This window comes from Gavia stellata, chromosome 17 (genome assembly GCF_030936135.1).
Source record: "Gavia stellata isolate bGavSte3 chromosome 17, bGavSte3.hap2, whole genome shotgun sequence".
NCBI classification, from domain to species: Eukaryota; Metazoa; Chordata; class Aves; order Gaviiformes; family Gaviidae; genus Gavia; species Gavia stellata.
Genome location: NC_082610.1, coordinates 9,755,016 through 9,767,368, shown reverse-complemented (window position 1 = coordinate 9,767,368; position 12,353 = coordinate 9,755,016). Strand labels below are relative to the sequence as shown.

The window sequence follows — 12,353 nt, the reverse complement described above, 5'->3', positions numbered from 1 at the left end:
ACACACCTACAGAAAGTGCAAAGAGTTAAGAGATACAAGCCCAGGGAATCCCACCCCCCAGCCACCTTGAAACCAGCTCTGCCAACAGATCTCTGACCCACGGAAGGGAAGGCACGGAGCAAAGGAGAAAGCACTGAGGTGTTTCAAGTAACGCGCGACGTATGAATTGTCTCCTTGCATAAGCACAGAGGCAATACTGGACACGAACTGCACAGGCACACACACACTCCACCACAGAGACCGGCGAGATGCAGAGGCAGCTCTGATGCTAGCTCACCAGAGAAGCCAACATCCACTTCTAGGGGTAGCAACCAGACACCCCGAAGTTCAATGACAAAAGCAATGATTATGTTATTTGATTAAAACACCTAAGATATTTCAAAGCTCAGGAATTTTGGCCCATCACACACCAACAAAATTAAGCTGAGATGATGGTAGCCTCTGCCTGACAGTGAAATCTCAGTCCTGCACAGATCAGTGGCAAAGGCTGAGGCTGGAAGGCCAGAGGTTGGTTCCAAGCTCAGAGAGAGTCTTAGTGAGAAGCAAACAATAAAATGATCCGATTTGCAGTTGTAAAATGCAGTTTCTACCTAATTAAGAAACATGTTACAAGGCTGACTTTAGATCTGTGCAACATTTGAAGTATTTTTAATCTGATGCTACCAATGTTGCATTGATACCAGAAATTGAAAATATAAGTTCATTTAAGTGCGATGCAAAGTAGTCTCAATTGCACCATTGTCTCAATACTTGGAAGAAGAACTATCGCCATACACTGAACACAAACATACTTTACATAAAATATCAGAGTGAACTCATGACTCAGTGCTGTCATTTGTACCAGTAGCAGTACTGAAGAACACAATCGCTATATTCATATTTTCCACAAATATCAAAAGCTAAATCTTGTGATGCCAATATGACTGCAATCATAGTTAAAGAGACAAATGGAACAATACTTCAAGCATTTATTTTTCTGCTGGGCAAGAAGCTGTTATGCAACAGAAAAGAAAGCACAAGCAGCACAGTATCGGCCACCAGCCCCAAAAGAGAGCATGCACTTCAAATCAGAATGTGCCACCATCAACACAAACGGCGCATTTCAACAAGCCAGGGCTTTGCCAGCCTAATCTCTTCTTTTAAAAGACTAATTCTTTTTGACCCTCAAAACAGCAGGCACACTGAAATAAAAATCCCTAACAGTGGTGTTTAGGAGAGCCCACACTTTCGGGTTCTGCACAATGGTACAGTGCCGAAGGATGTACTCAAACTGCTGCTACTGTCTTGTCGCTCTTCAAGGCAGTAAGAGGGAACAAGGTGAGGAGAGAGGTAACACATAAAGCCATGCTTCTTCCATTGCTGTTGGTATTTCCAAAAGATTTTGCCATCTTATGTAAAGTAGAAATAAAATTTGATAGAGGGGTTTAGCTCAAACTGCCTGTTGGTAAATCACCTGTTCAAATGCCACTTTTTTTTTTGGGGGGGGGGGGGGAACAACCCACAAAAAACCAACCAACCCTTCCTAAACGAATATAACAAATATGTATGTCATTTTTCCTTCTTATTCCCAGCCATTTTATTTTGATTTCATTGCTTAATTTTGTGTTCTTAGTCTGCTGGGCTTTCTTAGAATTAGAAGTGGACCAACCCAGCTAAGAAATTTATTTAGGAGTTCCACTTTAGAAAAGCTCTAGACGGTATCAAATGGAGGGCCTGTAAGAATATAAATCTAGATGGCTATTTTCCTCATTGCTACTTCAGCTTTGTTCCTTCACCTCCTAAAACTTAGTATGGAAAACAGAATGGCTGGTATGCCAGAACATCTGCATGCCCATGAAGGGATCCCACTTACACAAAGTTGATTCTTCATCAACTCCTCTAAACTATTCAAGGGGGAGGCAGTTTATTCAAAATTATCTTTCATCCTTTTATTATAAAAGATTTTCAGCTGGACAGAGCACACATCAGTACAGCGACACAAAACTACTGTTGTCCCCACAGGACTCGCACATTAAGTTTGCAACAGCGCACACACAAATAACCCATCAAGCCCGACATGTGATGTAAAAGTATGCAAATCAGGGTCTACTGTACCAAGAGAGCACGGTTCAGATGTATCAAACTGTTTCCTACACATTGAGAATTACCCAGCAGTAAGTAACATTTGAGTTAGAAGTTTCCCCAAACACATGAAAAATCATAATCGCTTTTCCAATAGGACCAACAAAATCTTAGTTATCAAGCAGTTATTGAGTTGCCAAGACAGCATGCCTAGATCATATTCAAATTCCTTCTGCAACAGAAATGTTACACTTAATATGAATTCTTAGCCTTTTTTTTCCCAATCTGACTTAATTGTACTAAAATAAAGATGTCTAATCCAACACACTTCTCTTGATTTATCTTTGAATGCTACAGTCTTCAGTTCATTCACTTCGGCTATTCATTCACTTCAGTAGCAACTTTCAAACATATACTTACCAAGGTATATACACACATACCCCCCCAGCAGGTGTATGTTTGAAAGTTTATGTATATACACACACACAGAATGAGAACTCTTCAAAGTCCTTTTTTTTTTTTAGAATACAAATTCCTTACTTAAACTGTTTTAAATAATATTTTGCTTTTATATAACAAGTGTTTTTCTTTCATTGTAAGCAACATCATGAAGATAGCATTGGCTGCTTACTCAAAATAGCTGTATAAATTAAACATGGCATATGTAGAACAATAAAGAAAGAGGGTAGGGAAAATAGGTGTTCACAACTTCTTCCTGCTTTCTAAAGACATGGAGGAAGTGGCGTTTCCTACAGGCAAAACTTGGTGCATTAGAAATGCATACTCTCTCACAGAAAGCTCAGCCTTTTGCCTCCTAACAAATCAATAACTGTAATAATCTATATTATAATGTTTCCCAAAGCCATTTCTCCCTCTCCCCTACACAGAGGAACTTACTGATTTAACTATACAGAAAGATGTGCAAAGGCAAGATTACATGCAGCATATGACCCCGCTAGCTAGAGCGTAATACTGATAAATATGTCAGGTTTTCCTCTGTTGTGTTTCCTTCCATGTTTAATAATCCTTCTATTTGTATAATAAATAAACTTAACATTCACTCTTGTTTTAATCTTCAAAACAAAAGTTTAGACATTTCTTCAACTGAGTTTTAAAAACACTTTTAGACTCAAAGAGCACTTGTCGCAAAGAGCTCACAAAATATTTCTTGAGAAAAACTCCCACGATGTTCTCTTGCAGGGCTCAGAGCTGCCACAGTCAAAGGAAGAAGTTATCCCATAGCATCGTTTCAAAAGCCATAAAGAAAAGGTATAAAAAAACCCTTCAGAATCTCATGAAAGCAATCCATTCCTATTAGGCTGAATACCAATTTATTTCTTGAATCACAAAATAAGTTGATATTAATAGATAAGGAAAGAGGAGACAAAGACCTTTTTTCTTCTCTTAGGAACAAAGCCTGTTACTTCCAAAGGGTTTCACAAGTAAGACCCCAAACACCAGAATTCCCATATGTAAACAGATTCAAGTGCTGAAAAATAAGGATCTTGTGAGGACCTCCTCTACCCCTATAAATAGTTTAAGTCTTCAAAAACAAGCTGTGGAAAAAATTTCTCAACTAGAACAGACAGATTTTAGACAAGCAAGCAATTCTAATCATTAAAAAAAAAAAAAGAAAACAGAATAATTGAAAGGAAAAGGGTAGGAAGTAGCAGATGACCAAAGTTTCTAGGAAAACACAGGAAGGAAGAGGTTTACAAGGCAGTGATGCACATTAACAGGTTTTCAGTCAAAGAGGCAGAAAGACATCTTAGAACAAATAAAAAGCCTTCTGGAAACTGTGCAAGTTCCACCAATTGTTGCGTACCAATACAGGCAAAGCCAGCACCATATGGAAGAGGAGAGAAAAATGAGTACATTTTACTCAAACTAGTGAAACAAGGTAAAGGTTAACACACCATTTTTTGTAAACACTGACAAAGGACCAAAACAAAGTAGTAAACAACACAGACTGGGGAAACATGAGAGCAGAAATGTGTTTTCATATCTGCATAAGAAAAAGTAAATTACTTTTCAAAAGTAAATTACTAAGGTTTCAGATAAAACTGTGCATATAGGTAATTTTTATGAATACCTAATGCTAGTGATTACTCTTGTCTTCCGGAGAGAGCTTAAATCCCCAGTTAAAAAAAAAGTTTTTTGTTTCCCTTATAATAAACTTTGTATCGATTATCAGGATTGAAGTTTGTTTTCTCTCTGTGCTTTTGCATTTATACGACAAACCTTCTCATTCAGCCCTTGAGCCTATGACAGCTCCTTTCTGCAGGTAGGCACTTGTTTCAGTTGATACCAGCAGGATCAGAGAAAAGTTCAGACGTCAGTTCACATCCAAAGAGCCTAGGGAGCCAGCCTGGAGGGATCTGGTCACACTAATAAAAGCAGCAAATCTTTGCAATGAAGACACTCCAGCCCCACACAAAGTACAGCTGCACCAGTTATCGCAATCCCAGCTGAAGTTGTTCTACTGGCAGTTTTCCTGCCCAGGGACCAATTTTGCTATCTCACTTTATCATGCTTCAAGACAAGGTGAGCACAAAGCGAGGAGACGCACTTCCATCTCATGGTTCACCTTCTATCCAAGAGTCAAGTAATACTAGAGTAAAACTCCTAAAATAACCCAAAGTGAGTTTTCTCAGGTACTGGACGCCTCTTGCCCCAAGGCAAGGCAACAGCCAAGCTTCAGCGTTGTGATAAAAATCTTGTCTCACCCAGCAATTTAAATTCTCACCCATCTCATGCCTTGGAAGTTAAGCATCCCAGTCACATAAAAACAGCTGCAGGACAATGCAGTGTAGTAACCTAGAGGAGCACAGCCTCCAGTACAGAGAAGGGTAAGAAATGCTCAGGTCCGTGGATTACAGAGGGCGGTTTCCGACAGACATGGAAAGTGGCTGTGAGCGCTTCCCACCTGCAGCCACACCCTCCTCTCAACGAGGTACAGGTATTAGGACCTGAGTTTTCTTGTCCCTAAATTTTTCACTACTTATTCTGAACAGGTAGTTACTGTGGTGCCGTACATATTCAGCAAGTGATGTTTATACAAATATGAACGGATTTTCATTTGACAATAGCTGACTTTTTTACATGAAAAGCATTACTCATATTTAATTTGTAATATGTTTGTGGTTCTTCCATTTTCAAGCAAAATTCCTAAGCTAGACATTAACCCCATTTTGTCAGAAAGTTACCCACTCTCAAAATTTAAGTGGAACATTACAACGCTGTATGAAAAAAAAAAGTGACATAATGTGAAAAAATACTACAAAACTGTACAAAGATTAACCCCAAACTGCATCTAAAAAACAAGACTCACACCAATTCTTGCCATCTTTCCCAACATTCACTACATTGAAATAAAACAACTGAAGCATTAAGGGGGGGAGGGGGGGAAGAAAAAAGAGGACCTACCCTATGCTATCAAATAAAGTCACAAACTAAAACCCACTTTCACAATTACGTGTTGTTCCACTGCTCATCTGTCACTCAAAAGTTAGTGCCTCTGAAGAGAAGCAGAGCTTCAGTTTCTCTAGAAATCTGTAAAAGAGATAGAGACTCTAAATTAAAATGATCTATAGGGGGGGGCGGGGAAGCCAGGAACAGGTAACAGGATTTTCCAGGCTTTATGCTTCATTATAGGTTGTTTCAGGTCAGATAGAGGGTGTTGACTGCCTGTAGAAGTCAGAAAAGGTAACCCATTGCTAATACATTTTATAGCATTAGCTATTGAAAGTTTCTTTAAATATAGTTAACGTTATTTAAGGTATACTGCACGCTCATCAGTCGTCTGTAGCAAGGATGAGCACTGAGCGTGTTCATTTCTTCATATCTGATTTCACACATAACCCGACGAGAGTTCTGAAATACAGTTTCAGATACCTAGAGATCTATCTCATACTTCACCCAAAGAATGACCTTTTCTTCCAAGACCTCAACTGAAAGTAATACATATTTTCCACTCCATCTCCGATTTTCAGTCAAGAGATCTAAGTAAGTAAAAATAATATTTCAGTGACTTAGGAACAGACACATTAACTTAGTAAAAGATCCCCAGCATTGAGCTCAACTCTTACTTCCCTTATTTTCAAAAGCAAGAAAATTTAATAGTTAGACCCGCTAAAAATAAGTATTTCACCAGCTCTGAGTTTACCCATCTACAGGAGCTTCATAGTTTCAGTGGAGAAATGCTAAGGATGTTTTCTTCATCAGAGTAATCCTATGCCAAGACTTCTGAAATTCTCCTGTAGCTGCACTGTAACATCAGAGAACTGAAGAAACTCAAAAAACACAAAAAGGTACAAACGAGCTTTTTGAAGGTATGAAAGGTGGATACTATTTCACAAAATTCAACAGCGAACGCGTAACCAAGGAGTGCTGGTATCACCACAAGGACATCCTACTTCCACGTTTCTTCTTCCCTCAATCAAGTATCACCAGTTGATTCTCAGGCCTGCTCTACCCAATTCATACTCCTGTTAGTCAATGCAGCAGTTTACCTCAGCTGTAATGCTTCTGCATATGGAATGAAATAATTATATATTCAGCAAAGCTAAGGCTTGTCTAAAAAAAAATAAAAAAAGCACAGGTGTTCTCTGCTTTTTTCCACAAAGTTCTGTACAGAAAGTGATACTGCCTACCGTAACTATTCTGTACGTGCACAGCAGTCATATGCCACAGTACTTACAGACCTCACATTGCAACAGCGAAATTTAGCTCAACTAAAAGAGGTTCTCCTTCTGTATTTAACATTCCTCTGAAATACATGTTCGGCCTCAAATGACAGCGCTGTGCCCGTTACCAATGCTTTTCTTCCCCCCCACACGCACACATAAGAAAGCCAACTACAAAATTCCTGCTTCAAAATGCACCGTTTTGTCAACAGGATCTTTGTTGCTATAATCAGCATACTGGTAGAATGGAAAATACAAGAAAGATAATATATACTGTTAAAAAGAAAACTATTCTAAAAACAGGAAGACTGGAATCATTTAAAATCATACAGAGAGGTACATCCCTAAAAACATGCTTGGGGAAGCACGGCCTGATATTCCTACACGTTTAGGTTGGGATTTTCATGAGAATTAAGTAGATTTAATTCTGTTCTACCCATGAGCTGGTAAGCTAACACTCTGCCTCTAGAAGTGCTGCTCAGCCTCCCATCCCCTTTAATGGACGCAATCAATCCAACAGATGCTTTTTGAAAAAATCACCTCCAAAACAATGTTTGTTTTGAAGCAACTCCTGTAAATTGAAGCACACAACAAGAAAAGCAGCACACACAAATTGTAGTGTTTCTATCAGTTGCGTCAACTTCTGTAAGATGAGTTGAAAGCTCACTCTTCCTCCCCACACCCTGTCTTTGTCTCTGGCATCTCGTTATGCAGGAGCCGGTCTCATTTCCCTGCTTCTGTAGCTAGTTGTTCGAAAGATAGGAGGGAGGAAACATGCAAACACAAGAAACCTCAAACAAAGAAAAATCACAGGCACCGGCAGAGACCCCAGGTCAGGAGCAGCTTCCCGAGCAATTTTTAATGAAACTTTATTCCAGCTGATGTAATCTCTCCGATCACAAAGTGTCCTCAAACTCGGGAAGCTACACACCACCACAGCAACCCGAATTAGAGCACCTAGCCAAACATATCTGTGAAAAAATTATTTACAAGCACAACCAATGCCACACCCTGAGCAAGCAGAACTCGCACTACAACAAAAAGTCCCTGGTAATAAGCGCATTAAATGAAAACTCTATCTAATTCCTGTTTTACATGATTATAAACATCACCTCACCATGCGCTACCATAAATGGTTCGCGGCAGCATAGATAAAGCAGTCACCACTGTTACATCAGTATCAGTTTTCTCCCCATAAGTCCATGTTAACACTTTGCTCTATTTATTTGAGATCTCACCCTGCCACTTCGTAATACAGTCTTGACCTATTTTCCAGATGCTTAATTAATCTCTTTGCTGGCTGCCGTGCGTATTAGACAGTTACTGTGTGAATTTTAAACTTAACTTATAGAAACCTTTAGCAAATTAACTCTGTTACAGAATTGTTATGTTAGAAAGTAAGTCCTCAGACTCCAGCCAAGCTTTTCTACTTTGTGTGAAATCAATCAGAGCATAAACTTTTTGCAAATGATGTAGTGGGAGGTAATACCGGGGGGAACAAATAATCAAAGAAATATGCACTGTTATCAACAACTACAGCTTTACTTAACACAATTGCCTCTTATGTTAATAACATGTTTTCCCAGAATTTAAAGATACTAAAGTAACTGAAATAAACAAGGTTATAGGCAAGCAGGAAAATGCAAAACCATCAGAGCAACACATAATTTCTGGGAAGGCATGCCTAGGAGTCTCAAAACAACTTACCAAGTTAACAAAAAAGGAAACCATCACAGTTTTTGGCACTGACATTTTAAGTCAGACGCAACAGTTAGTAACAAAAGTATGGCCTCAAAAGAAAGATATTTATACGTATGCGAGCACACAGTACTGACAATTGAGGACTTCGTGTAAATTTAAAAAAAAAGGAAAATCAACTCTTTTCCACAGCATTAAACACATGCAAACGCATCTGCCAGTTTTATAATTGATACCACGATGAAACAAGAACCAGAACAAACCCAGCACAATCCCTTCTGCAATCATTACGTTAAAGCCACCAGCAATACCCCCCCTGTTTTTACAGAGCTAGTTCTTGGGAACTGACCAAATTTTAAAGCGCCAACTTCCTTTCCAGTGGTTTTTATTTATACCGGCCCCTCAGCACCATTTGCTCCTCTCGCCCCAGCACCAACTACCCCCACAGCGCAGGGGAGGGGGTCCCGCGGGGCTCTTCTCGGGGGTCAGGGCGAGGGACGGCGGTCGGGTCCCGCCGGGGCTACGAGGAGCCACCGAGGCGGAGGCTGCCGAGAACGGGACCCGTAACGGGAAGAGCCGCCGCCGCGCCCGGGCGCCACCCGCGGGACCCCCCGCGCGGCGCGGGGGAAGCGGCCGCCGTCGGCCGGGCGGCCCGAGCGCACCATACAAGGAGGCGGCCGCGGCGCGCCCGGGAGGGGAGCGGGCACCGCCGGAGCCCGCCCGGCCCCGCCGCCGGTAACAGGCGAGGCGGGCGGCCACGCCTCCCCCCGCCGGGCGGCGGCGGCCTCGCCCGGCAGCCGGGGCCGCGCCGGCAGGCTCGGGCGCTTCCCCGCGCCGGGGAAGGGGAAACTTCGGGGACGCGGGGGAGCCGGCGCCGTCGAGGGCGACGGGAAGGAGAAGCGGCGCCGCCCGCTCCCCGCCGCCGCCGGGCTCCGGCAAGGGCAGCGGCGCACCGCGCCTCCGTGGCGGGCAGCAGCCGCCGCCGCGGGACAGGGGGGTAAGGTCAGCCCCGGCCCCTCGCCCCGGAGCCCCCCCCGCGGGAAAGCGGCGAAAGCCGCCGGCGGGCAGAGGCAGCGCCCCTCTCCGCCCGCCGGGGACGGCCCCGCTCCTCTCCCGGCCGCTCACCTTCACGGATCGGGCCGCGCTGGCGTCCGAGCTGGAGCTGCCGCCGCCGCCCTGGGCATGTTCCGGAGCGCCACGGGGAAGCGCCGCTCCGGCCGGGCTCAGCCCCTCACCCCCGCCGCTCCTGCCGCCGCCGCCTCGGCCGCTGCCATCTTGTCCTGGCGGCTGGGAGGGAAGAGCCCCAGCTCAGCCCGCTCGGCAGCCCGGGCCTCCGCCTCATCTTCCCGGGGAGGGACCCAGCCCGCCCCCGGCCGCCGCCTCCTCCGCCTCCGCCTCCTCCCGCCTCCGCCGCTGCCCTGCCCGCGGCGGCCTAGCGGCGCCCGCCGCCGCCCATCACCCCGGAGCGGCGGGACGAGGCGCCGCCGAGCGCTGCGGAGGGGGCCTGCGGGGCGCGCCGCACCGAGGCCCCGCGCCGGCGTGCCCCGGCCCCGCGCCCAGCCAGCGGGGCCCAGTCTGCGGGGCCCTCCCGCCGCCCGCCCGCTCCGCCGCCCGGTCCTGCGCCTCGGCGGTGGCGACAGCGCCCCCGCCCGGCCCCGCCGTGCGGCGCCCGCCGCAGCCGGGAGCCGCCCCGCGCCGCCGCCCTCCGCTGCCTCCTCCGGCGCTGCGCGGGCTCCGCTCTGCCGAGCGCGGCGAGCCCGCAGCCGCCCCGAGCCGGCTCGCAGCCCCTCAGCGCGTAAACGAAACTCCCCCGCCGGTCACAGCTCCCCTGGCTCGGACGAAGCCGGGCGCCGGCGCTGTAAGTGACGCCCGGCGCTTACCCTGCCCTATCGCACCCATGAGGCGAGGCAGGTGTGGCGGCCCCCGCCTCCCCCAGCAGCAGCTTAGCGGCGGAGCCGAGGCGGGGCCCTCCGCCTCTTCGCCGCCCCCCGGGAAGCCGTGTGAGGGCAACTTGAGATGCTTCTACCGCTAACTCTCCTCTGCCCGCCCCGGCCTGTCGCTACCGGGAGGAAGGCGACCTCGTGCCTTCGGAGAGCTCCCCGAGGAGCACCTGCAAAACCCCTCATAGTCCTCCAGTGACGGCAATCCTAATCATCGAACACCAAACGGTGGGCTCTTCTTCCCCATCTCGTTAGCTGCCAACTCCCATAACGTTCACAGACTTGTAACATGCACGATGAGCAGCCTGGCGTCAGGGAAAAGATCTGACGTTCAAGACCTGCAGCTTAGAAGATGACAATGTGAGAATGAACATGTGAACTCCAAATCCATTTAAATGAGTGCTCCTGCTTTAGAAGACAAAGAGACTCCCCTACCCAGCCCTGAAAAATAACTGTGAAGCACCAACCTTCTAGAGCCGGTCTGCCATCTTTCCCTGCCGAGCAGGCCCTGCCAGGTTAGCCAGATACCATCAAACACACCACTTGCTACCCAAGTAACAGGACGGAGCAAATGTTAATGACCACTTCGCACCCCACGTTACAGTGCAGCTTTTTGCCTTGCTCAACTCTTGACAAAATAACAGGATACACCCTCAGTAACAACATGCCCCTAATATTATACATCACTTAAGTGTTAGTGGTTGGTTGCAGGACTGGTCAGCTTCTGCAAACAGCATTCTTGACCCTAAATAGTATTCAGCTGATGTGGGGCGAAAAAGGAATTACTGTTTGCCTATAAAGTAGTTAGTCCCAGGATAAATCTTTGGCTACAGCTACAACTGGACATCACATGGTTCTCCACCTCTTGCCAAAAATAACCGACAATTTCTTTATTTACTTGCACAGCTACACGTACTCTCCTATTTTTCTCTCACTACTTGTTCCAGTATTTTCAACGCATCTGCTTGATTTTAACCTTTATTTAGGTCCAATTCTTGTGATAAAGATTGTTAGGATGCTAAGTCAGAATTTGAATTAATTAATTGGAGAAGACAGAGTTATTGTATGGAAGTACTAAAACCTAACATTGGAGTTACTATTGTAACACCACCAATACTCAGTCTTGTAAGTAATGAGACATAATTTAGGGGTGGGGAAAAATTGTAGTAAATTATAGCTCTCAAGAGCCACTCATCACATCTTTTGCTTACTAATTTTATAAATATTAATCAAGCTTCTCTTCACACATCTCCTGAAAAATAATGTCCTACAGAATTATTCAGATACACATTTTATTAACATATAATCTATTTTAAAAGACTTTAATGTTGATAGCATTCTTGTTGATTACTTAACCATACAAGCTCTAAAGTGACTTAACAAAATGAAGCATTAAGTATACGCTGATTTAATCAGTAAGTGTATTTCATCCGCAAACATAAATTGGCATATGTGTCACCCCAAATTAAACACTCGTGATCTACTGAAAGAAACAAAGTCCTCCTTCTCAGCTACTAAGTAGTCTCGACATATTTTTTTACAGCTGTTTTTTAGGAACTATTTCTAGCAATTTTCTTAATTTTTGCCATGCAACTTCTTACAGTTTGATAACCAAAACAATCCAAATATGGTTGTAAACTTGAACAAGACTGATCCTCTAAAAATAGACAAAATTACAAATCCAATGCTCCACTGACACATTTGCACAATTTTCATCAACTTTCAGAAACAGATTTTAATTTAGCTTTAGAAAAGAAGGGGATGATTTTGGGGTGATTAACCTCTCCCGTTATACTGGTCTCTCTCTGGAGTTTTGAGGTGGTCACGTTTGGTAAATAACAGAGCCTCCCAAAACATCTCACCACTCAACCATCAGTTTTGTCCTCATGTTCCAGTTTTTGTTAATTAGGTCAAGCTAGACTTCCACTCAGCCTGCAACAGGAGTATCATCAGCATGTAATCAAACTCT

General features: G+C 44.7%; 1 protein-coding gene across 1 annotated transcript in view; it reads right to left on the bottom strand.

The window, feature by feature from the left end:
• HIPK3 (homeodomain interacting protein kinase 3) overlaps positions 1–9,628 on the bottom strand; it is a 78,871-nt gene extending 69,243 nt beyond the window's left edge. Inside the window, exon 1 of the mRNA XM_059825715.1 lies at positions 9,570–9,628. The gene's annotated coding sequence lies outside the window, so the exon portion shown is untranslated. The remainder of the gene's footprint in view (positions 1–9,569) is intronic.
• Positions 9,629–12,353: the final 2,725 nt, after the last annotated feature.